The sequence below is a fragment of the Dendrobates tinctorius genome, unplaced genomic scaffold (genome assembly GCF_039654945.1).
Source record: "Dendrobates tinctorius isolate UK_male_01 unplaced genomic scaffold, ASM3965494v1 ptg000223l, whole genome shotgun sequence".
Taxonomy (NCBI): Eukaryota; Metazoa; Chordata; class Amphibia; order Anura; family Dendrobatidae; genus Dendrobates; species Dendrobates tinctorius.
Genome location: NW_027361890.1, coordinates 11810223 through 11837707, shown reverse-complemented (window position 1 = coordinate 11837707; position 27485 = coordinate 11810223). Strand labels below are relative to the sequence as shown.

The 27485-nt window shown below is 42.0% G+C and overlaps 1 long non-coding RNA gene across 1 annotated transcript; it reads left to right on the top strand.

Annotated features, from left to right (window-relative positions):
- The first annotated feature begins 895 nt into the window (after positions 1-895).
- LOC141059001 (uncharacterized) lies at positions 896-27351 on the top strand. The gene is made up of 3 exons (XR_012222362.1): positions 896-1141; positions 24698-24760; positions 26920-27351. It is a non-coding gene; the product is annotated as an uncharacterized lncRNA (long non-coding RNA).
- The last annotated feature ends 134 nt before the right edge of the window (positions 27352-27485 follow it).

Sequence of the window (27485 nt, the reverse complement as noted above, 5' to 3'; positions counted from 1 at the left end):
TAAGGGCAAGGAGCCCAGTGCGGAATCAGGACTGAGGTGTCAGGAGTTGCCATCACGGTAATGGATAAGGAATTGTGCTTTGTTTTCCCCTCCTCCGAGTTTATTTGTGCACCCCCTGCTGGATCACAGGGCTGAAACCCTAAGAGGGTTGGTTGTCATAAACTGTGTTGTGCAGCTGCTGCAAAGATTGAACTGTTTTAACCTGAATCTTTGCCCAATTTTAACTCTGGACTAGCCCCCGTTAAGCGCAGCGCGCAAGTATGCTAGTGGACCCGTGATCTGGTCAAAGGAGGGAGGGGGAAGCCGATCAGGAGGACTCGAGGTGCGAGCTTGGTCAGGACTGTGAGAACTGTGTTAAGTGGCCATCGGGCCAGGATATCTGTTTTATAGGTCCCCGGAGCAAAGGGACGAGGGTCAGATGGACCCCTTTAAAAGACTAAGAATGTTTTTATGGACTATGTTGTATTCTTAAGTTGTATGGACCATACTACCTCTTTGTTTCAGGAGCCGTTATTGTTGGGGATGACCATATTTTAGGAGGAAGGGGTGTAAGGAGATGGTGGAGACCCTCAGTGCTCCCTCTCTCCTATATGCCAGGCATGAGTGCCCCGTGTGGTGCCCTGATGGTTTGCATACATTTTCCTGTTTTATTAATGCTATGTGTACTGTGTGATGCTCTTTTATCCCATGCCCTTGTATTGTATATCTTGAGTTGTAATGAACATGTTAACATTAGAGATAGTAAGGGTTAATCCGGTAGGCTGGGTCAGCAGCCTCAAAGGAACAGGAAGTTCCTGTCTCCCAGTCAGTCCCAGGCAGGCTTGCCCAGGGCAGGATGCTCCTATGGCTAGAAGCAGAAGGTGCCCTGGACGACAGGACAAAGCTGCCGGAGACCACTGCCTCAGTCTGCCGGGCAGTGTAGAAGGACCCTGGGACCATGGGACCATCATCAGAAAGACTGTTGTGCCTCTCCAGTTCAGGAGGGAGCCACTGATACTGACTTGCCTCTATTAGTTGCAGGGACAGATCAGGAAGCATTGCTTCATGTACAGCAAAGTTTTCCCTGTTGGATCAGAACTGTGCCTGTCGTGTTTTTTCCTGGATCCTCACCCTCAATGGCTGCAGTGAGCATGGAAAGAAGGTAACTGATTGTGCTGGAGAATTGGGACCACACCTGTCATTTTCATGTGCAAGAGGCCGGGTTGCTTATTATTATTATAAATTTTTATTGCACCATTTATTCCATGGCGCTTTAGACGTGAAAGGGGCAAATATAGACAAGTACAATAAACAACAGCAAAACGGACACTAAAATACAGAAGGGGAGAGGACCCTACCCATGAGAGTGCACAGTCTACAGGATGGACTGTTGCTTTAATGGACTCGGTCATGACTACCACCCCATGCCTCCTTGGTACACAGAAAAACACTGAAAAAACAGGGAGGTGCAGGGCTGAACGCCACAAAATGACTGCTACATTTGAATGAAGCCTATCAACTGAGGACCACGCCCACTTGTCTAAAAGACTAGATTTACAAATTGAGAAGATGGGTCATATCTCAGGAATGGAGAGCTTTAACAATAACATGGCCAGATTGAGGAAAAGAGCTGCATTTACACTAGGTGAAAAATGCATATTTATAGCAAGTGTCAGGTCCTTTAAAAAAATTTAAAAACAGAATATTTGAAAGCATTGATGATTTGCTGCATTACAGGTAGCACCGCTTAGCGATGGAAGCCATAGTGCTGATAATATAGCGTGTGGCTGCTAAGGCTGCAGTGGTCACATGCCAGCTGCTTCTATACAAAGACTAAGAGGACATCTGGAGCATCAGTCATTGATCCACTTGCGGAAATGAGGTTGATATAAATTATTTTGTGTCTTCTAACATTTGCTGCTTTTTTTTTTTAGCTAAAAGTGGGATAACTCAGCAAGCTGTCACTTCACAAACAGCATACAGCTAAATGTCAAGGGGTCAGAATTATAGGCATTGAAACAGGAGGGTGGTTAGTCCTGCACACTACTCCTCCCCACATCAGCATTTACTAACCGCCGACCCCGAAACATAGGTCTGAATCACAAGTAATTATAGAATGTAATCACCCTCCCTGCCTCCCTGAGGCTGTCCAAGCAAATTCACTAGTTCCCTGCAGATCCTCAGTGACTAACACACCCTCCAAGGGACACCAGCCTTTGGTAATTAGGAAGGGATTGGGAAAATAATTAATGACTATAAAGTTGTAATTGGTAGGATGATTGATTAGTTGTGCATATGATGAGATAGCTGTCTATATTCAGATATTGATTCTGCAGCTCCGCACTCGCTATGTAATTACACAATTCCTTTTCATTAGATTAGCATTAAAGAACATTTTCACGTTGAGTAATTTGCAATTAACAAGTTTGCGCTAAGACCTAGAAGACAATTTAAAGTGAAGCTATGTTGCTATGTGGGAGATCGAACTACAGTTCAACTTCTCTTTTATCCTATCTACAGCGGGTGAAATAAGTATTGAACACGTCAACCAATTTTCTACATAAATATATTTCTAAAGGTGTTATTGACATGTAATTCTCACCAGATGTCCAGGCAACTAAAAGACAGCAGAGTCACGATAATTTAAAGTTGATAGAAAGCCTGTTACATTGAACCACATGTATACTGTTTAACCTGTGTTCCCCCCTTCCTGCTATCTCCCTGTACTCTGTTAGGCTGGCTTCACATTTGCGCTTTATAGTGCAGCGACGGCCTGCGCACAGCCGCCGCTAAGCCCTGCCCCCTGCCGGCTCCCTGCCTGCCCCTTCCGGTCATCGCCGCCTACTAGCGTACATGGACGCTTGCGATCTGCACACCCTATCTTTAGCATAGTGTGCGCAGATCGTGCGCTGGCCGTGCGCTAGCAGGATTTTGCCATGCGCTGCGCACTTTTGAAGGTGCGCTGTGCGCGCCAAAATGCAACATGCTGCGTTCGGCGCACACGGGCGATCTGATCATCACCTGTGTGTAGGAGAGCAGATCAAAGTACTGCAGCTTCTAGTCTCCCATGGAGACTATTGAAGCATGCAAAAAGTAAAAAAAGTTTTTAAAAATATTAAAAAAAATATAAAAGTTCAAATCACCCCCATTCGCCCCATTCAAAATAAAACAATAAAAAAATACATATTTGGTATTGCCATGTTCAGAATCGCCCAATCTATCAATATAAAAAAAAGACTAAACTGTGTAACGAGAAAAAAAGTCAAAATGCCAGAATTACTTTTTTTGGCTGCTACAGCATTGAATTAATATGCAATAATGGGTGATCATAAGATTGTATCTGCAACAAAATAGTATCAATAAAAACGACAGCTCGGCATGCAAAAAATAAGCCCTCACCTAACCTGAGATCATGAAAAATGGAGATGCTATGGGTATCGGAAAATGGTGGCGTAATTTTTAAAAAATGTTTTTTAACAAACTTTGACATTTTTTTCATCACTTAGATAAAAAAGAACCTAGACATGTTTGGTGTCTATGAACTGGTAATGACCTGGAGAATCATAATGGCAGGTCAGTTTTAGCATTTTGTGAACAAGGAAAAAAACAAACAAACTGTGGAATTGCACTTTTTTTGCAGTTTCACAGTACTTGAAATTTTGTTCCCGTTTTCCAGTACACAATATGTTAAAACCAATGGTGTCATTCAAAAGTACAACTCGTCCCGCAAATTGCCATTTTAACAGAAATATAAAAAAGTTATGGCTTTGGGAAGAAGGGGAACAAAAATGAAAATGCAAAAACTAAAATACCTCATGGGGTTAAGGGGTTAAGAAAGGGTCCATGGGAACAATGAAACAAGTGTGGACATTTCAGCAAGACAATAATCCCAAACACGCAGACAAGAAAACTCTCAACTGGTTTTCAGGAAAGAAAATTAAACTGGTCACCTGACCTGAATCAAATAGAAATGTTATGGAAGGAACTGAATCTCAGAGTTCATAGATGGAGCCCATGGAACCTTCAGGCTTTGAAGGGTGTTTGTGTGGAAGAATGGGTCAAGCTCAGAACTGAGCAATGCATGTGACTAGTTTCTCCATGCAGGGGGCATCTTGAAGATGTCATCAGAAACTAAGGCTTTTAAAGAAAGTATGGATTAAATTTCAGTAAGCGTGTTTAATACTTTTACATGTATAATTTACCATTATTATTACACGTAGCAATTTATGGACATCTATGTTTTGATTTCTTTGTGTGGATTGGATGGGTTTTTACCGACATCTGTGAGAATTTCATGTCAATAGCACCTTGAAGCCTTGGTCCCACTTGCATATAAAAAAATCAGTCCCATTCTCATCCCGAAAAGTGGTACAATTTTTTCTCACTTGTCCTTCGTGTGCTGTCTGAATGCAATCCATTTTTTTACGCAGCAGCGATTAATCTTTTACAGAGCTATGCACAGTTTCATATGCTACAGAATTTTAATGTATCCTTAAAAATCGGATGCCATACTGATGGTCCGTATGGCATGTGATTTTTTTTACTCACACACCTGATTTCGGAGTGAAATCTCAGTATGCTGCGATTTCTTTATCCCTCAGCCCAATTTCAGCTGAAGAATCTCTCACAGATGAACACTGCCTCATTGAATAACATTGGGGCGAATGCGATTTTTTTTTTTTTTTTTTTTATCACATTACACGCAGCGTATTTATATGCAAGTGGGAGCGAGGCCTTAGAAAAGCATTTACTTAGAAAATTGTTGATGACAAATAGAGTCCTATTTGTAATACAGTCTGCAGATCCTAAGTAACCTGAATGGTATAAAGATGTGAACAACAGTTGTAAAAACTCCTTTAGAAGTATGCATGCTGTACATGCATATGTACTGTATACACACATTCAGGAGGTTAATATTCTTTTCTCCTCTTGAGACTAAGATATGGGAATTATGCTGGTAATTAGAGGAGCTTAGCTACAGTAGTATACATGCAAAGCAATGAGAAGGATCTTCTCTTCCTTTCTAGAAATAATAAAAGATATAGTGCTTAATCAAAACCACCATACAATGTCCAAATAATGTCTTCATGTAATGCCCAAATAATGCTGCCAAACAATGCCCTTAATACAGTGCTGTATTAAGTAATGTCGCTACACACAGGAGAAGAGAATGCCATTTACTGACCAAATAATACCTCCATAAAGCATTGCCATAATTTCCCCAAATACAGTAACTGGATTTTAAATGCTATCCATGCTGATTACACATGGATTTATACCTTTGAAGAATCTTTTAGAACTTCTCGTCGGGACCAGAGATCTTTCCTCTCCTATAAACCATACATGCATTGTTCTGATGGAACTGTCTATGGGCAGTTTCACACGTCAGTGTCTCCGGTACGTGTAGTGACAGTTTTCTCACGTACCGGAGACGCTGACACACGTAGACACATTCGAATGAATGTGTCTATGCAGATGTCAGCGTGTTTTCACGGACCGCGTGTCCGTGTGCAAAACACGCTGACATGTCCGTTTTTGTGCCACAGCACGGATCACACGGACCCATACAAGTCAAAGGGTCCGTGTAAACACGTACTGCACACAGATGCTGTCCGTGTGCTGTCCATGTGCTGTCCGTGTGCGATCCGTGTGCGTTTTTAAAAGTCAAAGGGTTAACATTGAAAATAATTTTTCAAAAACACGGACACGGACACACGGACAGCATACGGACAGCACATGGACAGCACACGGATGGTACACACGGACATACGGATAGCACACGGATGTCACATGGATGGCATACGTATGCACACGGACACACGGACACGGATAGCTCCGGTACCGGTTTTTCCGGTACCAGAATTATCTGGACGTGTGAAACTTCCCTATGTTAGGGTTCTTCCACAAGTCCTAATATTTCCGATGCTGGAAAAATCAATATCGGACCTATCCGTGTCCGTATGTCCGTGTGTTACATTCTTGTGGCATCTGTGTGCTGCATCAGCATGACACGTATCGGTGCCTGGGAAAAGCAATACAGTTTGCGCTGTTTCCAGGGGCCGGGTGTTGAAGACAGCTTGGATCATTGTCGCTTGCTCTCCCTGAGATCAGAGCAACCAGGCGACAATTATTGGAAAGCTGAAAATTTTTCTGCTGTTCCCAACAAACTGGTCTGGGGGCCTGAGAAAAAAGCTGAGATGGATGGGAAAGAGCTAAAACAAAATGGGAACAGCATGGAGAAGATGCCTGCATGCCTTTCTGACTCACATAAGGTATCTGGGAATAATGTCGGATTTATAAGAAGACCAAACCAAACCTAAATTATTTTTCAAAGGAAAAAATGCTAAGAAACATTTTTTTTCCTTCATAATTACTTGTATAAAACGCAAAATAAAAAAAATAAAAAAATAAAAAATTATACCTCCCCTTTAGAATATGCTCACACATAGCGTTTTGGCTTTAGTTTTCCCTTTTACATTTGTGAGGGCCCACACTTATACATTTGGGAAGTCCCTCCCTCATTCATAATTGTTAGTTTGATAGAGGAATACATATTTCCCAGCACTTTACAATGCCAGCTAAAACTTTATGCAGCTGCCGCCTCACATTTTCAGAGGGCCAGAAGGTGGCGTGAAACCTGAGTTTAGGAAGGGCCCTCAGGTAGCCCTGTATCATGCATTTGGGAGGGCTCTCATTCCAACATTTGGGAGGTCCCTCCCTTTTTAAAAAGTATTCACTAGATAGTGGAATACATATTCCCCAGCACTTTACAATGTCAGCTAAAACATGCCCATTTGAATTTTGGGCTTTGCCTGACACCACAATCCACATCCACTGCCATGTCATTATGTGGCCCTCGGTTCACATTTTACATGGGGCCAGCAGGTGCCGTGAAACCTGAGTTTGGGAAGGGCACTCAGGTGGCCCTGTTTCATACATTTGGGAGGGTCTTTATGCCTACATTTGGGAGGTCCCTCCTTCTTTCAAAATTATTAGCTAGATAGTGGAATACATTTTCCCCAGCACTTTACAATGCCAGCTAAAACATGCCCATTTGAATTTTGTGCTTTGCCCACCAACATCACCCCACCCACCACCATGTCATTATGCGGCCTACGCTTCACATTTTCAGAGAGCCATCCGGTGCCATGAAACCTAAGTTTTGTGAGCTCCACAGTTCATTTTGGCAACTAGATCCCAATGGAGCCACTGTCATAGCGGGTGAAGCCGCTGTAAGGTGAATATAATACAGGAGTTGGGGGAGCTGCATAATCAATGTCAGTAAATTGGATTCTACCAGACACCAAAAGCATTTGAATTAAATTCTGAATAGAGTGTATGCAAGCGAGGGCCTGTATTGTGGTCAGTCTGTCAGGCCTGAAACCCATGTCAGGAACATGTACAATCCTCATTTTACTTTGAAGCAGCCTCTTCAAGGGAAAGAGACCCATTGACCATCTGCACAAGCCTACGCACTTCTTCTGGAAACTACCCACCCAGGCAGAATGTCACCTTTACATGGTTTTGAGCAACAACGAAGTATCATTTAGGAGCCTGGAAAAGCCAGGAATGGTCTTTGGCCAGGATCGGACAACGTAAAGTGGTAACGAATATGTATTCCCTATCTAGGTAGCAATTTGGGAAGAGACATATATGCTGATAAAGGAAAACTGAACACTGCGCTGGGACCAAAAAGTGGACGTGGTTGCTGAATGTTCTTACTGTTTGTACAACTGCAGGTTGTGGGCAAGAGGCACCAGTGCCTGCTTCCTGGACAGCAGATTGGGAAGGACATAACACAGGGGAAGGGGCAGTGGTTTCACCCTCACACACAGATTTTGTACCCAGAAGTTCCGCCCACCTGCTGGGGTGCTGCGTATGTCAGCAGTATATGGCGTATGCTAACAGAGGTATTATGTTGAATTTCCCTTTATAAAGGGATGTGAGGGTAATATTTTCGAACTAGCAGCATATATAGTGAACATATTTCATTACTCGTATATTATTATTCTGTGTAACGCTGAAACCTGAAGAAGTGTGTGGAGCATATGAATGCATTGATGGCCACTGTTACAGAGCTTATGTGGCGCCCCTGCGGGTCCAGACGCCACAGAGGTACTGTACCTCACCCACAGGTGTGGTACCCCACAACCAGGTAAGGTGGGTGCACCTAACCAGATTCCAACACTCACAACCCACACACACACAGTAGTGTAGCAGAGCACCCTTCATGGCTCCCTGCTTGGAACACGAAGTGTGGTGGGCGGAGTGTAGCAAGGCGGGAGAGTCAAGGCTGAGGTTAGATTGAATCCCCTGAGAGGGAGGGAAGGTGAAGGACGTAGTCTGCGCAGCTCCCAACTGCATGGGGAGTGCCAGACAGATTGGACTAAAGAAACAGCAGACTCTCTGTAAGGAAGATTGGTTCTTCCAGTGACACTGTTGGAAAGTCATCCCGTGGGTCCCGTTCCACGCTGACGGCTGTCAGGTAGAGGAAGGAACCAGACTGGTCGCAAAGGAAACGGTCCCTAGTCTAGATCGCATTCCTCTGGGTGCCACTAGTAAGCCGATAGCTTTGGTTGCTTTATGGACCATCACCCCTTCCACAGTTAGTCCGACCGGAAAGGCGGCAATATAAAGTCACGGGAACGGTGAGTCGTTGCCCGAACAGGATTCGCAGCTGCTGGCCCGGAGCACTAATTGTGAAGCGCTGGAGTGGAAGAAGGAGTTTAAGCAGCGTATACTTTGGAGACGGCCAGGAAAGGAACACACTGACAGGGAAGGCTGGAAAGGTGCATTCCATCTTATCTGCAAGTTATCTCGACCCCTCACCTGGAGTACTCGGCACCGCAGCGGGTGCCTGTACTGCAGACAGACTGTGAGTAAAGCCTTTGGAACTACAAGCCCTTGTGTTTTCCACTTATTCCTGCACCACTCATCCAGCACTGCTACATCTACTTCTCTACACCACCTCACCATCTACCCCTCATCTATACTGCCCTGGGGCTACAGCTCTACATGTGGAGGGCTTCAACATCACAGCTGCACCACAACATCCGTCCCAGAGAAGCAACACTGCAGTGCTGGTCAAAATGACCAGAAACCACAGGTGGCATCACGAATCATCTCATAAACTCTATCCCCATTCAATAATACCTCTTTTACATGACCGCCTGAGGCCACGGACCGGGTCACAGCCACTGTGACATTTCCCATTGAAATCAATGGGCCCGGTGCCGAGTACCCCACGGCCTCTGGGGCGCGTCATTTTGGTAAAGGACCTGATAACTGATAGGCCACAGCATGCCAATTGTGCTGTTCCAATTTCCAGTGCAGACCCAAAAATCAACATCAGGCTGAAAGAGACCATGAGAAGGTCAGCACAATAAAAAATGTTAGAATAATAGAATATATAGACATTGAGAGTAGAAATTTGATCATTGCACAATGTACAAAGGTTTCCAAAAATTACCCAAGGGGGTTGTATCATACACCCTGAAAGAGGCCATGATGGGGACCTCACAATAAATTTTGTAGTTACAATTGCTAGAGATACGGAGTACAAGTTTCACCATTACACAATGTACAAAGGATTACAAATTTAAAAGCATTACCCACAGGGATTATACATACAAGTATATGACCATTAAGTACTTGTTGCAGAAGCAAGAGTAGGAGGTGATTTCCTGAACAAAATGAGTTTGGATGGTAAGGGATGGACGTTAAGACAACTTACAAAAAAGAACATTTGGGGTGCATTTAGGTTGAGTTGCTGTCATCCAGAGGGCTTATAAAGTCGGAGGAAATCCTTCCCTTGTTCAATTTTAGAAGAGTCAGCCTGTCTGCAATTTCCCTTGACAAGCGCGTGCACCTATGTTATGATTGCACTGGCCGAACCAAAAGCCCGCTAAGACAACACACTTGCGGCAAGGCATGGCAGCACCTCCAAGGCGTACAAGGAGAGGTTAGGCTAAGTGTGCAGCTTGGACATCCAAGAGTTAAAGGGCACTGAAGAATCAGGAAGGACACTGGTATGGTCACTTAAGTAAACCCTCAGCATCTTGGTTAACTTCTCTCTCATTTGTCATAGTTACACCCTCAGATAGCCCTTGTTGATGTGACGGTTTCATGAAAATTGTCCAGTTGGTGAACATTCTCCACCCCCCCCACCTGAGTTGCACCTGGTGTGTGTGTCCCTCCCCTGTAATCCTTGTGGGTGAAAAGAGACGGTACCTCTGCCAGCAGCATTGTCTGAGGGTAATCTTTTCAACAACTCTTCAACAGTGCCCCTCTGGCATACATGCACTGAAAATGGCAAGTCTAACTCCAACATGAGAGAAGAAAATTTCTCCTAGTACCATGGGTCAAGAAAGGTGCATAGTCAGTATTTCATGGTGAACAAAATGTGTTTCAAGAGAGAGCAACATTTCCAGGGCTAGCAATCTGGCAAAGTGTGTGTTTAGCATTTGTTTCTGTGGGTGGGTGGATATTTCTGCTTCCTGGTAAGAGTCAGGGGCAGGGACAATTGTATACCGCGCTGGGACAATGAACTGAACCTGGTTGCTGACTGTTGTGTCTGTGCAACTGCAGGTTGTGGGCAGAAGGCATCAGCACCTGCTTCCTGGAGCGTAGATTGGGAAGGCTATAACACAGAAGAGACAGTGGTTACACCCTCAGACCCAGATTTTGTGCACAGGCGTTTCGCCCTCCTACTGCGGTGTTTGGCTACCATGTGATTCTGCTTGCTGGTGGTGTCCAGGCAGGCAGTGTTCTTGCCTCTTCTCAGCTTAGTATGGCAGATGCTGCAAATTACAGTTGTTTTGTCTGAAGGACTTTCAGAAAAAAACTGCCATACAGGGGAACAACGCACCCTTGGCCTCTGTTCTATCCAAGTGGGGGGGCTCTGTGGAACAGTTGACCGAGTTCTCCCCTCTTGTCAAACCACTACCTCTTCTTGCCTGTTTTCTGGCTATGGATCGATCCCTCTCTGTGTACTGACATGTAAAAAAACACCTATGTCCCTTTAAGTTCCCCATGCTCCCCATGTGTGTGTGTGTATGTGTATGTATATGTGTGCCAATGCACTTGGGGACGCTTTCAAAGTTTTCCCAATTTTTCAGACTGACTGACCTTCATTTCTTAAAGTAATGATGGCCACTCGTTTTTCTGTTCTTAGCTGCTTTTTTCTTGCCATAATACAAATTCTAACAGTCTATTCAGTAGGACTATCAGCTGTGTATCCACCAGACTTCTGCACAACACAACTGATGGTCCCAACCCCATTTATAAGGCAGGAAATCCCACTTATTAAACCTGACAGGGCACACCTGTGAGTTGAAAAACATTTCTGGTGACTACCTCTTGAAGCTCATCAAGAGAATGCCAAGAGTGTGCAAAGCAGTAATCAAAGCAAAAGGTGGCTACTTTGAAGAACATAGAATATAATATTTTCAGTTGTTTCACACTTTTTTGTTAATTATATCATTCCACATGTGTTAATTCATAGTTTTGATGCCTTCAGAGTGAATCTACAATTTTCATAGTCATGAAAAGAAAGAAAACTCTTTGAATGAGAAGGTGTGTCCAAACTTTTGGTCTGTACTGTATATACGCTATTTCACCAATAGTAGAGTAATATTTTTGGATATAGGCTTTATTACACACGCCAACAGCAGACTCAGAGGTAAATTACTGGTAAAGATTGATGTTTCGTATGTCAGCATGCTTTGCGTCAGTTGCACAATTGCTAGATAAATGTGTGTCCCATGAATGGGAACAACCTGTATTCTATATTTCTCTGTGTTTAGCTTTTCCTCCAACCAGAAAAATTCCCTGTTGTTGCTAGGTAGAATTAGACTGTCATGATCCAGGACGGGGTTTCGCTTTGGCCCGTCCTGGTCAGACAGGGGGTTAATAGTTTCTGCCTCTCTCTGGCAGAGGGTGGCTTTTTAATGCTCACTTGACCTGGGTCCGGTGTCAGTTATACTCCTGCCCTTGGCTGAGTTAGTTGACCTCTTGTGTACGTGTGCCTTGTGCCTGATAACTTGTTGCTTGTTTGGTTTTGATCCGGTTCTGTCCCTGTTACGAGTTCTGCCTGTCCCTCTTGTACCACACCGCCCTCTCGTGTATGACTCTCTGCTTGTGACTTGACTATTCTCTGCTCATCCCTTTTGTACTGCACCGCCCTCTCGTGTATGACCTCTGCTTGTCTGACCTGCGTTTTCCTCTTCTCTACTACAGTATTCCTGCAGTAGGTACATTACATCATCTGCAGTAGTAGGACACTAAGCCCCGCCCCCTGCAGTCACATGATCGTAGGTCCTGGTACTCCTAACTATTTTCCGTGCCTCAGGTCCTGTCTGCTTAAACCTTCACTACCGTATTGGGCCCCGTGCTCTCCCGCAGTGTGGGTGAGTCACCCTGCTTAGCCGTGGCAGTTGCCAACGCTGACAGGATCCTGACATAGACTGTGTGAAGATTGTCCCTCTGTTCCTCCTGTAGTTGTGCTCTGTATTAGGTTGCTCCTTCCTTCTTCTTCAGTTTAGCCTACAGTAGCCACTACTCTAGACACATGTATAATGCCCTGTACAGATTACTCCTTTTTGCCTACTGTTCATTGTAAACTAATACAAGATTTTGGAAGAAAACAGCATTGTTTCTACTGGTCTTTCTACAGTTGCATTGCTGGTAGAGTTAACCTATCTGCGGATGCCTGGTGGTGTCAGTAAGAGTTATACAATTATCTAAGAAGCTGATAATTAGAACGCTTGGGATTTGCAGCCATTAGGAAGAGCCAGAATAAAATGTGTGCTATTTCAGCAATATAGCAGAGTAATTTTTTTATCGGCTTTATTACACACGCCAACAGCAGGCTCTGGAAAATTACTGGTAAATAGTGACGTTTGCGTATGTCAGCAGGCTTTACATTAGTTGCACAACTGTTAGATAAATGTATGCTATTTCAGCAATAGCAGAGTTTTTTTTTCTATAAGCATTATTACACACGCTAACAGCAAATATACATTATTTCAGCAATAGGCAAGGAATATTATTTAGCACTAAAAAAAAAATCTGTTTAATATATGCTGGTACTGAGGAATATTATTTGGCTCTAAAAAGAGCTGTTTTGTATATGCTGGTAATGAGGAATATTATTTGGCTCTGAAAAGAGCTGTTTAGTATATGCTGGTACTGGATATCAAACCCTGCCTCTCTCTCCTTTCTCTAAAATCTGTTCCTACATTATACACCATACCACCCCAGCAGAAATCTGCAGCATGTACTTGCAATGCTAACACCCTGCCTGCCTTTACCTCTCCCTGGTATAAAATCTCTCCCTACGCTATATAAACCTAACAGAGAACTAATCTTCACTCTAAGTAGCCCTTAAAAGAGCTTTTTGGACTCAGAAACTCTCCCTATATGCTGTTTTAATTCTCTCTACGCTGACACTAAGCTTTTACTATGCTGTTTCCGCATGCAATGTGCACAACATGGCGCCAGCAGGGCTTAAATATGCCCTATGATGCTGTAAGGCCAGCCAATCACAGTAATGCCACAACAAAGATGGCTATGGCATTACCGTGATTGTCAAACAAGCCCAGCATGTTATTTGGCTGCAAATAAAGCGCCAAACATGCTGGGCGGAGTCACTCGAATATACTGAAGTGAATAGCTAATTACTCGCCAAATAACGAATAGCCCAAATAGCGTACTATTCGTGCGAATAATGAATAGTGATTAATGTATTCGCTCATCACTAGTCAGTATGATTGATCAGACTTTATTCTATTATTAGTATCCGTATCTGTGTTGAAATACCGGATCGGATAAGAATGAAGATCAGTACTATGGAATTTTGTTTTTTAATAAGATTGGTAATAAAAGTTATGTTTTATATAATATTTGTTTTGCGTCCACCTAAGGCACTGAATTTTTGTTCAGCTATTTAACTGAGCTGGCAGTCCCATTTAGCTGTCAGCCACAGTTTCAGATAAGAGTGGTTGGTTTACTCTGTGCCTTGTATTTAGCTTGTTGATGTATGGCTGCTTGACCTTGGACCTCATTATGACCATCCTCCTGTTTGACCCATTTGCTCTGATCCTGTATTCTCGTGGTATTTTGATCTTGGACCATTACCTGAATATGAATTTGTCTTTTCCCTCTGTTTATGATGTACCGTCTTCGCTATAGGCCTCAAACGTCTCAACTATCCTGACTCAGGACTTGTCTGTGAGAAGTGATTCAGCGTTATACTCATCTGGACTATTGCAACTCTCTACTAATCGGTCTTCTTCTTTCTAAACACTTCCTTCTTCAATTTTTCTTGAATACAGCAGCCAGGATCATATTTATGTCCAACCTCTATGCCGTTCCCTTTATCCTGTACCAGTCTTTGCACTGACTGCCAATTTGCAACAGAATATAACATATTGTGAACTGATTACTTTCAACCACAAAGCTCTCCACAGTTCTGCACCACCTCTTTTCTCATCTGTCTACCACCCTAGTGGAGCCCTCCATTGTGCTAATGACATAAAACTAACATGCTCAATAATCCAAACCTCCTGCCCCCCGACTTCTCGCAGGCTGTACCAATTTTCTGGAAAACACTACCCTGGACAATTTCATTCATTTCCAGTACAAACAGTTTTATGCGTGCCCTAAAAACTAATTTCTTTAGACTGACTTATCACCTCACCGCACTTATCTAACTATTCCCATTTTGCCATTCCAAAATTTTCCTCAAAATCTGGTCCCTTGTATCATCTGCTTGGACACCCTGGTTCATGACTGGTTCATGCAGTGTTATTTGAATACCCTATTTATTACATTGATGGTTGTGCCATACAATACAAGCACTTTTTACTTTTTGTGTCTCCACTATTTCCTCATAGATTGTAAGCTTGCTAACAGGACCCTCACTCCTCTTGGTATCTGTTCAATTATATGTTACTATGTAATGTCTATTGCCTGTACAAGTTCCCTCTGAATTGTAAAGTGCTGCAGAATATGTTGGCGCTATAGAAATAAAAATTATTATTTTTATTATTATTTTAAAATATGACTGATCCCCCATTCTCCTAAGGTCTTATATCTGCTACATGATCTGCCATGGAATGTACATCTATATAAAAAACATATCAGACCAAAAGTTTGTGCATGTATTAGAATAGTTTTAGCTTTTTAGACATTTACCATCAGCTGTGCAACAGCGTCTAAAATATTCTGCGATGTTCAGCCTAATGACAGATTTTACATAGTGCCGGAGCTAGTTCTTGCAATATGATTAATAAATCTGATCCAGTGTGGCATTTAGATCATGTAAATTTTGTGCCACGGTAACTAATGCAAGTCAAACAATTTCCATTTTAGTATATTCTCTGGGCCAACCTATACATCATAGGTCATGGGTAAATGTTGTTCAGCAGAGTTACAAAAAAAATTTTGAACTAGATGAGGTTCTTCAGCCTTTTTTTTTTATCAGGTATGGTATGGAGGTGCCCTCTATAGTCTACTCACTTTGTGTTAATTAGGTTTTTCTAACTAAATAATGACAATATGTATTGGGATCCTTCTATTAGCTATAGAAGAGGGGCACTGCAAAAAGAAGCTTGTGGGCAACCATTCATTACATTATATTACTCAATTATTGAGAACTATGCAATATTCCAATTCTCCTCAACACCAGCCATAGATTTTCTCTGCAATACAGACATATCAATGGGATTCCATGCATTTCAGAATTGGCTGTCCAATTGTGAAAACCCTTTTTAAGTCACAAATGATTAACCATGAGGTGTACTTACCTGTGATATCAGAGACTTTAACAGGGCAACAAAGACCTGCCTGTTTACTTATATTGTTTTGTCATTGCTGTTATTCTAAGTATGCTTAATGCATTTCCTTGTACCAATCTCTGACAAAAAAAGAATTCTAAAGCACCCGATCGTTTCTACAATTGTCATTTTACTATAGTAAGCTAAATGAAATCACAAAAAAAATTGCTCAATGAATTACTTTTCAAAATCCAACAAGAAACTAAAGTGCTAAATTATCTGCAATCAAAAGTTTCACTTAAAGCTTACCCGTTATTTCAAGTGACTGTTCTCAATAAGCTGTCGTGTGTTCATGAGGAATAACACTATTTCTGTCCATTATATGATTTGTATCATACATTTTTCAACAGTTTCCTCCACTGCAGGATCTCTCAAATATTCAGTTTCCTTTCAGCTAGTGAGTGGATACTAGCTGCTATCATGTCTCTTATACACAGTGCACAAAATATGTCATCTGTCTCTATGTAGCACATGGTACAAAGCAGCAAAAACTTAACAGGGAGAACATAATACTGAGTAGTGTAGCTGTGAATCCAGTATGGAGATGAAGTATACATTATAAAACAGCAAGACCATGTGTGACACTGAGTCACTTCTCATGGCCAAGCTGTGAAATGGGATAGTCAGGAGTTCAAGGTCAAAAGCTAGGAAGGTACGTCATAAACAAAATGAAGAGACAAAGGCTTAGTTAGGTAACACTCCAAGGTCCGATGGTGTCTGGCGAACGCAGCATGTTGCATTTTTTGAGGTGTCAAAAATCCGTCAAATATGTGCAGGCATGCGCATGTGAATGCATCTAAAAAACGCATTACTGTCTATGGGAACGCTTTGGTACGCAAGGACATGCATACGCATGCGTTCGATACGCATGCGTTATTCAAAATACATATAGAAATCCCATGAGACATGCGCATTTTTGTCTGGTGTCATATCGAACGCTTGCGCATAAACAACTCAAACGCATGCAAAAATGCATACAAACGCATGCACTCGCAGCATTTTTCCCCGTCACGCGTAAGAAAAAATGCTGCGCAAACATGTGTTTTGCATGTGTTTTTGCATGCGTTTGCGCATACGGATGATACGCTGCAGACTCAAATGCTAATGTGAACCTAGCCTTAGGTGGATGCTTGTTCAGTGATCCAAGGAACCCACTTGGAAGATTAACAGCATAAAGGAAAGCAACCAGCGTCCAGTGCAGGGTGATGCATTTCAAAGCTTGAAGTTTATTCCGCTATCATATAATAAAGTTTCGACCTGTCATAGGTCTTTATCAAGTATACATAGAAACATACAGAGCAAATTTATATAGTGTGGCTGACAAACATGCACCAATCACCACAAAACCAAACACCCTGGTTTAAAATACAGCACATACAAAAAATATCAATGCAGGGCATATAGCCCCTTGTAGCAATATATGTTAACATTATACAATGTAATAAAAAGATGGAAAATTATCCCCATCTCCAGTATTTTATCCAGTGTTTACAAAGGAGTATTGAATAAATCCATCAATCCATAATTAGCAACCACGTAGTCATAGTTTCCCAGATCCAATCCCCTTAGGGTGTATCATGAATATTTATCTCGTCTGACCAACGCATTCACCGAGCACACATCCACCACCACTCGGCGTCACACAAAGGTGATCACATGACAAAGTCACATGACTCCACCCCTGATGACACAGAGCGCAGTGTGCATGCATTGGCGGCGCGCATAGCCAGGGCACATTGTAGGACGGTACCAGAGACTGTGATTATGTGATCACAGAAAGGGCATGCCCAGACCAAGCTATCCAGGTCCTAATGCTAGTCACTGATGTATATAATGGTGGTGATTGGTGCATGTGTGCCAGCCACACTATAAATTCTGTGCTGTATGTTTCTATATATACTTGATAAAGTCATATGACATATAACATTGTTATATGATAGCAGAATAAACTTCAACTTTTGAAATGCATCACTCTAGATTGAATGCTGTTTGCTTTCCTTTATGGATGGACAGAATGAGTCTAAGGTCAGTCAACGAAAGCTCTGCAAACAGAACGCAAGGCACAGGGAGTAAAACCACTCAGCAGCTGAATGTACTTCTGGCAGATAGCTGGGAGTAACAACCGAGTTAACTAACCTGGCAATATCCTGAGATAATGAACACCTGGAGATAGCCAGAGCTTCCCTGTCTTAGATTGGATGGCCGAGCTGTTAATCAACACACTGACAACTCAGCACGTCCATGCACCAGACTGGATGACTGAGCTGTCAATCAAAGTACTGACAGCTTAAGCTGTACCAGATTCGAAGACTGATTTGTCAATAACTGCATCCCAGACACACTACAGTGTGGAATTCTGATAGTATCTCCTCTCCTTGGGGGGGATCGGACTCTCAGGCTTTCCAGACACTTTTAGATGGAAGGCCCTGACTAACCAATTGCTCTTCAGATCTCAAGCTGGGATTCAGGATCTCTCCTCTGGACCAAATTCTCTCCAGCTGATGAGGTATTGCAGGGAATTTTGAACCCTTCAAGAATCCATAAACCTCTGAACCTCATACTCCAAGCCACTGTCTACTAAAACCAGAGAGGGAGGTGATAAGGGAGACAATTCCAAAGGGACAAGCTCCTTTCATAGGGATTTGTGGAACACATTAGGGATGTGAAGGGATGCAAAGTGATGGATGAAGCTTTAATGTAAATGCCACAGTATTGACCACCTCTAGAATCTCATATGGACCAATAAACTTTGGATCCAACTTCACTGACGTCACTTTAAGTTTAATGTTACAAAATGACAATCACACCTTCTCCTCAATCTTAAAAACAAGACCCACCTAACGTCTTCTATCAGCCTTCAGTTTTTGACGAATCTGAGCAGTCCGAATATTCTTTTGAACCTCCCACCAGACATCCTCAAGTCTCTGTATGGTAGTCTCCACCCCAGGACATTCAGAACTATTCCTAGAAAATGGGGACATAAACCATAATTACAGAAAATGGTGAAGTTCCAATAGACTCATTTACTTGACTGTTAAAAGCAAACTCAGCAAGAGGCAAAAACGAAGACCAGTCCTCCTGTCAAGCTGCCACAAAGCACCTTCAAATTTGTTCCGAAGACTGTTTGGTCTTCTCATAAAATAAAAAACAACAGCAGACAGCACTTCAGATACCCGGATGCACGTCCCAATTCCACTGGACCCAATTGGAAAAGTACATACCATAAAAGAGAGATAACAGCATCCAATCCAGTCATTTTTTTTCTTTCACCCAGATTGAATGTTGTTCTCTCTTTTTTATGATTTGTCTTCTCAGTCTGACCATTGGTTTCAGGGTGGTAAGCAGATGAAAATAAAAGGTCAATCCCAAGTTTACTACATAAAGCTCTCCAGAACTTGGAGACAAATTGTCCTCTCCTGTCAGACACAATAATAAGAAAGATCCCATGTAACTTGCAACATGAGAAATAAACAACCTGGAGAGTGTCTCTGCATTAGGTAATCCTGACAATGGAACAAAATTAGTTTGCTTGCTGAATCAGTTAACTAACACCCAGATTGCAGTTCTCCCACCAGATAGAGACACATCTGTGATGAAATCCATGGACAACTGAGTCCATGATCTTTCTAGAATTTGCAATGGAGCCAATTCCTCGGCCGGCCGGCTATGACTGATTTTAGCACATTCGCAGACTTATAGACAGATGCAAAATCTTTAATATCATTATCCATGGACAGCTACCAAAAAAGTCTAGCAATGGTTTTCAATGTAGCAGTAACCCCAGGATGACCTCTCAATAATGAAATTCCTGAAACACAATCTTAGGGGCACAGGCACAAATAATTTTCACCCTGAAGTAGCGGAAGTAGCAAACTACAGCCCTTTACTAATCTCCTTTTCCAATTCTGTGGTAACCATAGAAACTACAACCCTGAGTAATAATGGTGGCTGGAGGTTCTGGAGGAGAAGTTAAATCGAGTCTTCGAGATAATGTGTCAGCTTTCACATTTTAGACCCCGGCCTGCATGCAATAGAAAAATTTAACCTAGAGAAAAACTAGGACCATCTGGCCTGTCTAGTAGTTAACCTTTTAGCTGATTCAATCTAAGCTAGATTCTTGTGCTCTGTGACCATAGTAACAGAATAAACCACCAGCTCCAAAAATTGCTTCCATTCTCCAAAGGTTAATTTGACAGCAAATAACTCAGGATTCCCAACATCATAATTTCTTTCCACTGATGAAATTTTTTTTTTACAAAAAAAGCACATGGACGTAGATTAGTCAGAGTTTTGGGTCCCCGCGATAAAACTGCCCCTACTCTGACCTCTGAGGCATCCATCTTCACAATGAACGGTTCTTGGAGATCAGGTTGGATCAGAATGGGAGCAGATATTACATACGCTTTTAATTTTTTGAAAGCCCTCATGGCACCTGGCGTCTAAGCCTTCAGATTTGCCTCATTATATGTAAGATCAATAACCGGTGTAGCAATATGAGAAAAACCCTTGATAATTTTCCAATAATAGCAAATCCAAGAAAATGCTGCAAAGTCTTAAGATCACAAGATTGAACTCAATAAATAATGGCCTGCACCTTTCCAAGGTCCATCTTAAATCCTTCTGCTGACAAGATAAACCCCAAGAATTAAATATCCTGAACAGAAAAAAACACATTTCTTTAATTTAACAAACAAATAGTTCTTCCTCAACCTTTGTTACACAACAAGGGTATGTTCCTGGCGGGAGTTCAAATCTGGCGAGAAAATTAGAATATCATCCAGGTAAATCACAATATATTTTCCAATGCAATCAGATAAAATATAATTCATAAAATTTTGAAACACAGCAAGGGCATTGGATAATCCAAAGGGCATGACAAGTTTTTCAAATAGACCCTCAGAAGTCAAAAACGTTGTTTTCCACTCATCACCCTTCTGGATGCATATCAAATTGTAATTCCTTCTAATATCAAGTTTAGAAAACACCCTGGCCCTCAGAAACTGATTATATAGCTTGGGGATGAGTGAAAGTGGGTAAGTATTTTTAACCGTGATTTTGTTTGGTTCTCGGAAATAAAGGCAAGGACGGAGACCCCCACCCATCTTTCGTTTTTACAAAGAAAAATTTGGCAGCTACAGGGGAAGAGGAAGGATGGATATGACCCTTTTGTAAACTTTTGTCAACATATTCTGTCATGACGGTCCATTCAGGCTCAGACAAATTGTAAAGACGAGCTTCAGGGAATTTGGCATTAGGAATAAGATCAATAGCACAATCATACGGATGATGGAGAGGTATTATCTCTGTCTCTTTTTCCGAGAACACATCTCAGAAGTCCTTCAGGTACCCAAACAGACCCTTCAGACTAGCGGAGCATATTTGTACAGTTTTTACACATTTCTTGCAACAATTTGGGCTCCATTTAACAATCTCCTTCTGAAATCAATCAATAACAGGATTGTGAATCTGCCACCATGTAAGCCCAGTACCAACCCAGCAGGTAAATTATCCAAAACTAAGTAGGAGATAGATTTAGAGTTTAGTGCTTCCACTTGAAGCATGAAATCCACCGTTACCCTCTTGAACAAATTCTGGGCTAAAGGTATCTTGTCAAGGGTGAAGATTTGAATGGGTCTTTCTAAACTAATTGTCACTAACCCTTTGTTCAGAACCAGTCCTGAATCAATAAAGTTAGCAAAAGACCCACAGTCAATGAACACCAGTGTTGATAACATCTGGTTCTTAAAGGATAACACTGCATTTATCAGTACTTTATCAAAGGAAGAAAAAGGTACCTGGTTGTCTGGGTGACTTCCTCGGCCATCACCCAGACTCAGACATTTTCCCAATAGTTTGCTAGCCTGGGGACAAGTTGGGCAATTCTTGAGAAAATGTCCAGAGAGACTTGGACGAAGTCCAAGATCTTGTCGACGTCCTTTCTCCACAACACAAAGACTGGCAACTTTAATGTCCAATGGCTCCACCAACGGTAAATGCCCATTTGAAGTATAATGGGCAGACTGCTGTTCACTACATCATTCATGGATTTTGCAGTTAATTCATATGGCCTGGATCATGGTCTCTGCCAGAGAACAGGGGGCATCATGAAGAACCAGAGCATCCTTAAGGGTTTCAAAAAGGCTTTTGTGGAACTAGCACCTGAGAGCTGCATCGTTCCACAGAACTTCAGTGGACCACTGCCGGAATCCAGTACAGTAAACCTCAGCTGTGTGACACCCCTGCTCCAGGTTTATAATTTTAGCCTCAGCGACCTGGATCCTGTCAGGATCACCATATATTGGACCTAAACTGTAAAAAAAAGGTGTCAACAAAAAAAATGTTCTGGGGCTTGTGGGGACAAGGAAAATGTCTCTTGCAGTAGGGACATGATTATTCCTACTTGATGGAACTCCTACCCTGAAGGCCACGGGTGCAGAGAAAAAATAACCTACAGCTCTACATAAATATCGTAAATTGTTTTTTTTCTTCCGAAAATTTATCAGGGAGGGCCATTATAGGTTTGGCAGAGGCTAACTGTATATCAGAGGGTACGGAAGTCACGTCAATGCCGGCAGCATAGGGCTATAGGATATCTTCATCAAATTAATTAACTGACCCTGCAACTGATACTGCGATGACTCAACTCTGGCATTCCTTAGCCAGATCCTGAGTCATATGCATCAAATTCGCCACCTGGTCATAGAGGGTGTGAACAGGCGAGAAAGAACATGTATTAGCCAAACGTAACATGATGCTGAGTCACTTCTCTTGGCCAATGATTAATGCATTTCTTTGTACCAATCTCTGATAAAAAAAAAAATCTAAGGCACCCAATTGTTTATACAATTGTCATTTTACTATAGTAAATTAAATGAACTCACAAAATAGAATTGCTCAATAAACTACTTTTCAAAATCCAACAGGTGGAATTACAAGAAACCAAAGTGCTAAATTATCTACAATCAACGTTTCACTTAAATCTTACCCGTTATTTCAAGTGACTGTTCTCAATAAGATATCTTGTGTTCATGAGGAACAACACTATTTCTGTCTGTTATATGATTTGTATCGTACCTTTTTCAACAGCTGCCTTCCTGCAGGATCTCCCAAATATTCAGATGCCTTTCAGCTAGTGAGTGGATACTAGCTGCTATCATGCCTCTTATACACAGCTTGCAAAACATGAGGGACTTCTGCTCATCTGTCTCTATGTAGCACATGGTACAAAGCAGCAGAAACATAACAGGGAGAACATAACAGCAGCACGGAGCAGTGTTGCTGTGAATCCAGTATGGAGGTGAAGCATACATGACAAAATAGCAAGGCCATGTGTGATGCTTAGTCACTTCTTATGGCCAAGCCGTGAGATGGGATAGTCAGGAGTCTGAGGTCAAAAGCCAGGAAGGTAAGTCATAAACAGAATGAAGAGACAATGGCATAGTCAGGTAATGTTCCAAGGTCAGAATACCAGGAGGATAGCGGATCAGAGCAGAAGGGGTTAAACATACGGAAGGTCATAACAAAAGGTCTAAGGTCAGGCAACGAAAGATCTACAAATAGAACACAAGCATAAGAAATAAAGATAGCACATACCAACATGACTAATATATTGGGGTAAAGAGTAGAATATAAAATATCAACAAAGAAAGTAATAATGACCCCATAGTATACATGGTGTTATGGACTAGGTAAAGACTATTTGTCAATTAAATATAAACAAGGGCGAGGAACAAAATTTGTTGTCAGGAAGTCTTTCTTTCTTCCTCACCCTTGTTTATATTTAATTGACAAATAGTCTTTACCTAGTCCATAACACCATGTATACTATGGGGTCATTATTACTTTCTTTGTTGATGTTTTATATTATACTCTTTACCCCAATATATTAGTCATGTTGGTATGTGCTATCTTTATTTCTTATGCGTATGTTCATGCTGTGTTTTGCACAGGTTCTGGTGGCACTATTATGGACTTCCGAGCCAAAGAGAAATCCTGGCTTGGTCAAATGGAACAGGTCTTTGGTTCTAATACTGGGATTTTACATTCTGACGACACCAAATTTGATGATCTTTGTTCCTCCATTCAAGAACACCTGATTAGTCGCACTAAGCTATGGTGGAACAGGGCTTTTCTTGATAAATATGTTACGAGTAGTATGATACCCAGGGGTTTGAGGGTTCGGGTTATTCCCACCTTCCCCATTGAGGATGCACAGTTCATTTCCAGCTGGGAGGAGGCGTGCAATCTGTGTTCGAATAACCTGATGAAGCTCCTAATTGGTCACAATACAACCAAAATTTGTGAACTAGATAAACTGATCGATTTAGCACAAAATGATCTAAGATTGAATAGTTCGGCTGAGAAAATCCGTAATTTTGACATGAGCCTTGAGAAAATATTGGATACTACAGTTAAAAAAATACAGGAATCCCAGCAAAACAAATTTACAAGGGATCAGAGGGATTACCAGCAACGTACTGTATATCTGTGGAGGAGAAAGATATATTCCTCACAGACTTTACACCATTCTTCTTCTATTGCATCGTTATCCTCGATAGGTGGCCAATCGGATGTTTCATCAGCCTCTATGACCACACGGTCTGGGGTTAGGACTAATAGGCCACGCAATTATAATCATCTTCCACAAAAAAGGCGACATCTTCGTTCACCAGACCACTCAAGAAATGATACCAAGGTGACTAATTTGAGTGAACATACCCTATCAGCTGCTGATTTATCATTATTAAGTCGTGGTTTATCTTTTTCACCTACTGTGGGCTTTGATCCCTTCACAGCAATAAAGGATCTCCATTTATTTGCCAGATCTTTACTGTTTAAACGTCATTTTTTTGATAAACAATCATTTGATTTATTTCCTACAGAGGAAGAGCAAGTTGCGGTGAGGACACTTGAGGAGCTCTCCAGTGGTGAACCCAATGAGGGAGGTAAGATTCCTCCGAAGATTCGACCTCATTCCAGGAAGTTTCCCCCGCTATCGACATGCGCCAGCATTGATATGTTCGTACAGGTGGTTACACAGGATTTCCTTAAAATCCCTCAACACTTTCGGAGGGACAATTTAAGTAGAGAGGAGAGGTTAAGATTATGTACCCTTAAGGAGCTCCATGATATCGAATTGAAACCAGCGGATAAGGGAGGTAACGTGGTCATTTGGCCTAAGGCCATGTATGTAAAAGAAGCTTTGAGACAGCTGCACAATACAGTGTGCTATAAAAGACTAACTTATAACCCCCTGTCCGCGTTCAATTCTCAATTGAACGATATCTTGGTGCTATCAGTGGAAGCTAATGTTATTACTAAGGAGCTAGCAGATGCACCAAGAGTCTCTGAACCAACCATTTCGACCTTTTATCTTCTCCCTAAAATTCATAAGGACGAAAGAACACCTCCAGGTAGACCGATTATTTCTGGCAGGGGTAACTTCCTGGAAAAAGTCAATCAATGGATTGACTTTCATCTTCAACCACTTGTAGAGACACTGCCTTCGTTCTTGAGGGACACTGGGGAGCTTCTTAAGAAGGTGGATGGTCTGAACCTTGATGGCGACACATTGTTAGCAACAGCTGATGTTGAGTCGCTATACACAAGTATCAGACATCAGGGCGGTTTGAGAGCGGTATGCTTCTTTCTGGAACAATCCAGTCTGTCGCCTCACTTTGGCTAACTTATTTTGGAATTATTGGAATTTTCTTTGACGCACAATTTTTTTGTTTTCCAAGGGTCCTTCTTCCTGCAGCTCCAAGGTACAGCTATGGGGGCGTCTTTTGCACCCTCATACGCCAACCTGTTCCTTGGGCTGTGGGAGAAGGACCTTTTCCTGTCAGATCATCTGTTGCCAATGGAACGGGTCCTTTTGTGGACCCGTTTCATTGATGAATTTTTTTGATCTGGCAGGGCTCACATTCTGATTTGACTGTTTTGTTATCTCAATTAAACAAGAATGATTTCAATATCCGGCTTACCTTTTCATGGGACTCAAATAAAATTGAATTCCTTGATGTTCTTGTGAAGAAGGATATAACAGGTTCTTTGCAAACCGACATTTTCCGGAAACCGACGGCTACCAACTCTTTTATATGCTACGTCGTGTCATCCTCCACATGTTGTCAAGGCTGTCCCTGTGGGTCAGTTTCTTCGTCTTAGGCGAATTTGCTCTTCGGACTCTGATTTTGAGAAACGTGCTGAGGAACTATTTGATAGATTCCTCTGTCGTGGTTACAGTCGGCGCTCTCTTAAACGGGCATATCATAGGGCTAAGTCTACTCCACGTGCTTCCCTCCTTTATGGCAATAGACAGGGAGCTCAGTTGGAAAATTCTCAACAGGTTAGGTTTGTTACGAACTATAATTCTAAAGCCAACAATATCCGCAGGGCACTTCTAAAATCATGGCCCATTTTACAAGTGGATCCGGTGATTTCTAAAATCCTACCTGAGAGACCATCCCTATCCTTTAGGAGAGCCAGAAACTTAAAGGATCATTTAACCCACAGTCTTTTTGTGGGTGAAGTAAAGACCACATTTTTGGATGCTGCCCCTAATTGACGTGGATGTCGTCCTTGTGGTCACTGCGTTGCCTGTCCCAATATTGATCGAGCTTCCACTTTTGTGGACTTGAAAGGTAAGACCTTCCGCATTAAAAAAAACTATCACTTGTGAGACCCGCCATGTGATTTACTATGCCACCTGCCCATGTAAGCTAATTTATGTGGGATTGACATCGCGCCAATTTAAGGTGCGAGTACGTGAACACGTCTTGGGAATTGAGGCGGCAGCTGACCACACGGACGCATCCATGTTGAAAACCATTCCACGTCACTTTAAATTGTTTCACAACAGTGACAGTAAATTGATCAGATTTAAGGGTATTGATATGGTTGATGCTGGTATTAGAGGTGGTAGAATGTCTTCCAGACTGGCGCGACTTGAGTCCAGATGGATCTGGACATTAAAAACTGTGCACCCTCATGGGTTGAACGAAAATTTAAGTTTTGCCCCTTATTTGGAGTAGGTGTGTATTTCTTGCAATAGGTTGTTTTCCTGTCCCTTGATTTTAATTTTTTCTTTTAATCAATTTTTTTGTAGTATATCTAATGCTTTGTACTGCGGAGTCCGGAGTTTTTTGTGGACATGCGTTGAAGAGGACTACACTTCATCGTTTGGATCATCAGATCGAAGAACGCCATGTGTTGAAATATGGACACTATTTAGGTGTCATGAGCTGGGGGTGTTACGAATCCCGCTGCTTGTGCGTCTGTATATACTGTGGATATACCATGAGATATTGTGCTAACTAGAGGGGATTGTTATTCTATCAGGATAGTTAACTGTTATATGAAGTTATACTCATATATCCATAATTATGGTGGCACTGTCTCCTATGTTGCACTTTTCTAGACTGGTTAGGTATGTTCACAGTATTTAAATGTATAACAGTTGTATATGCGGAGGCTCAGTTTTGAGGATATATGTTTTATTAAGTTGTAATTTTGGAGCTGCATGTAATGATTTATAGAGTATATCAATAACCTCTTCTTGTGACCCCTTCTTTGTTCAATATATATTGGATATCCCGTGTTTGTACATGGGGTTTTGCACTATTTGGAGGGTTCACGGCAAGAGGTCTTTGACTCTTTAATATATATTTATTC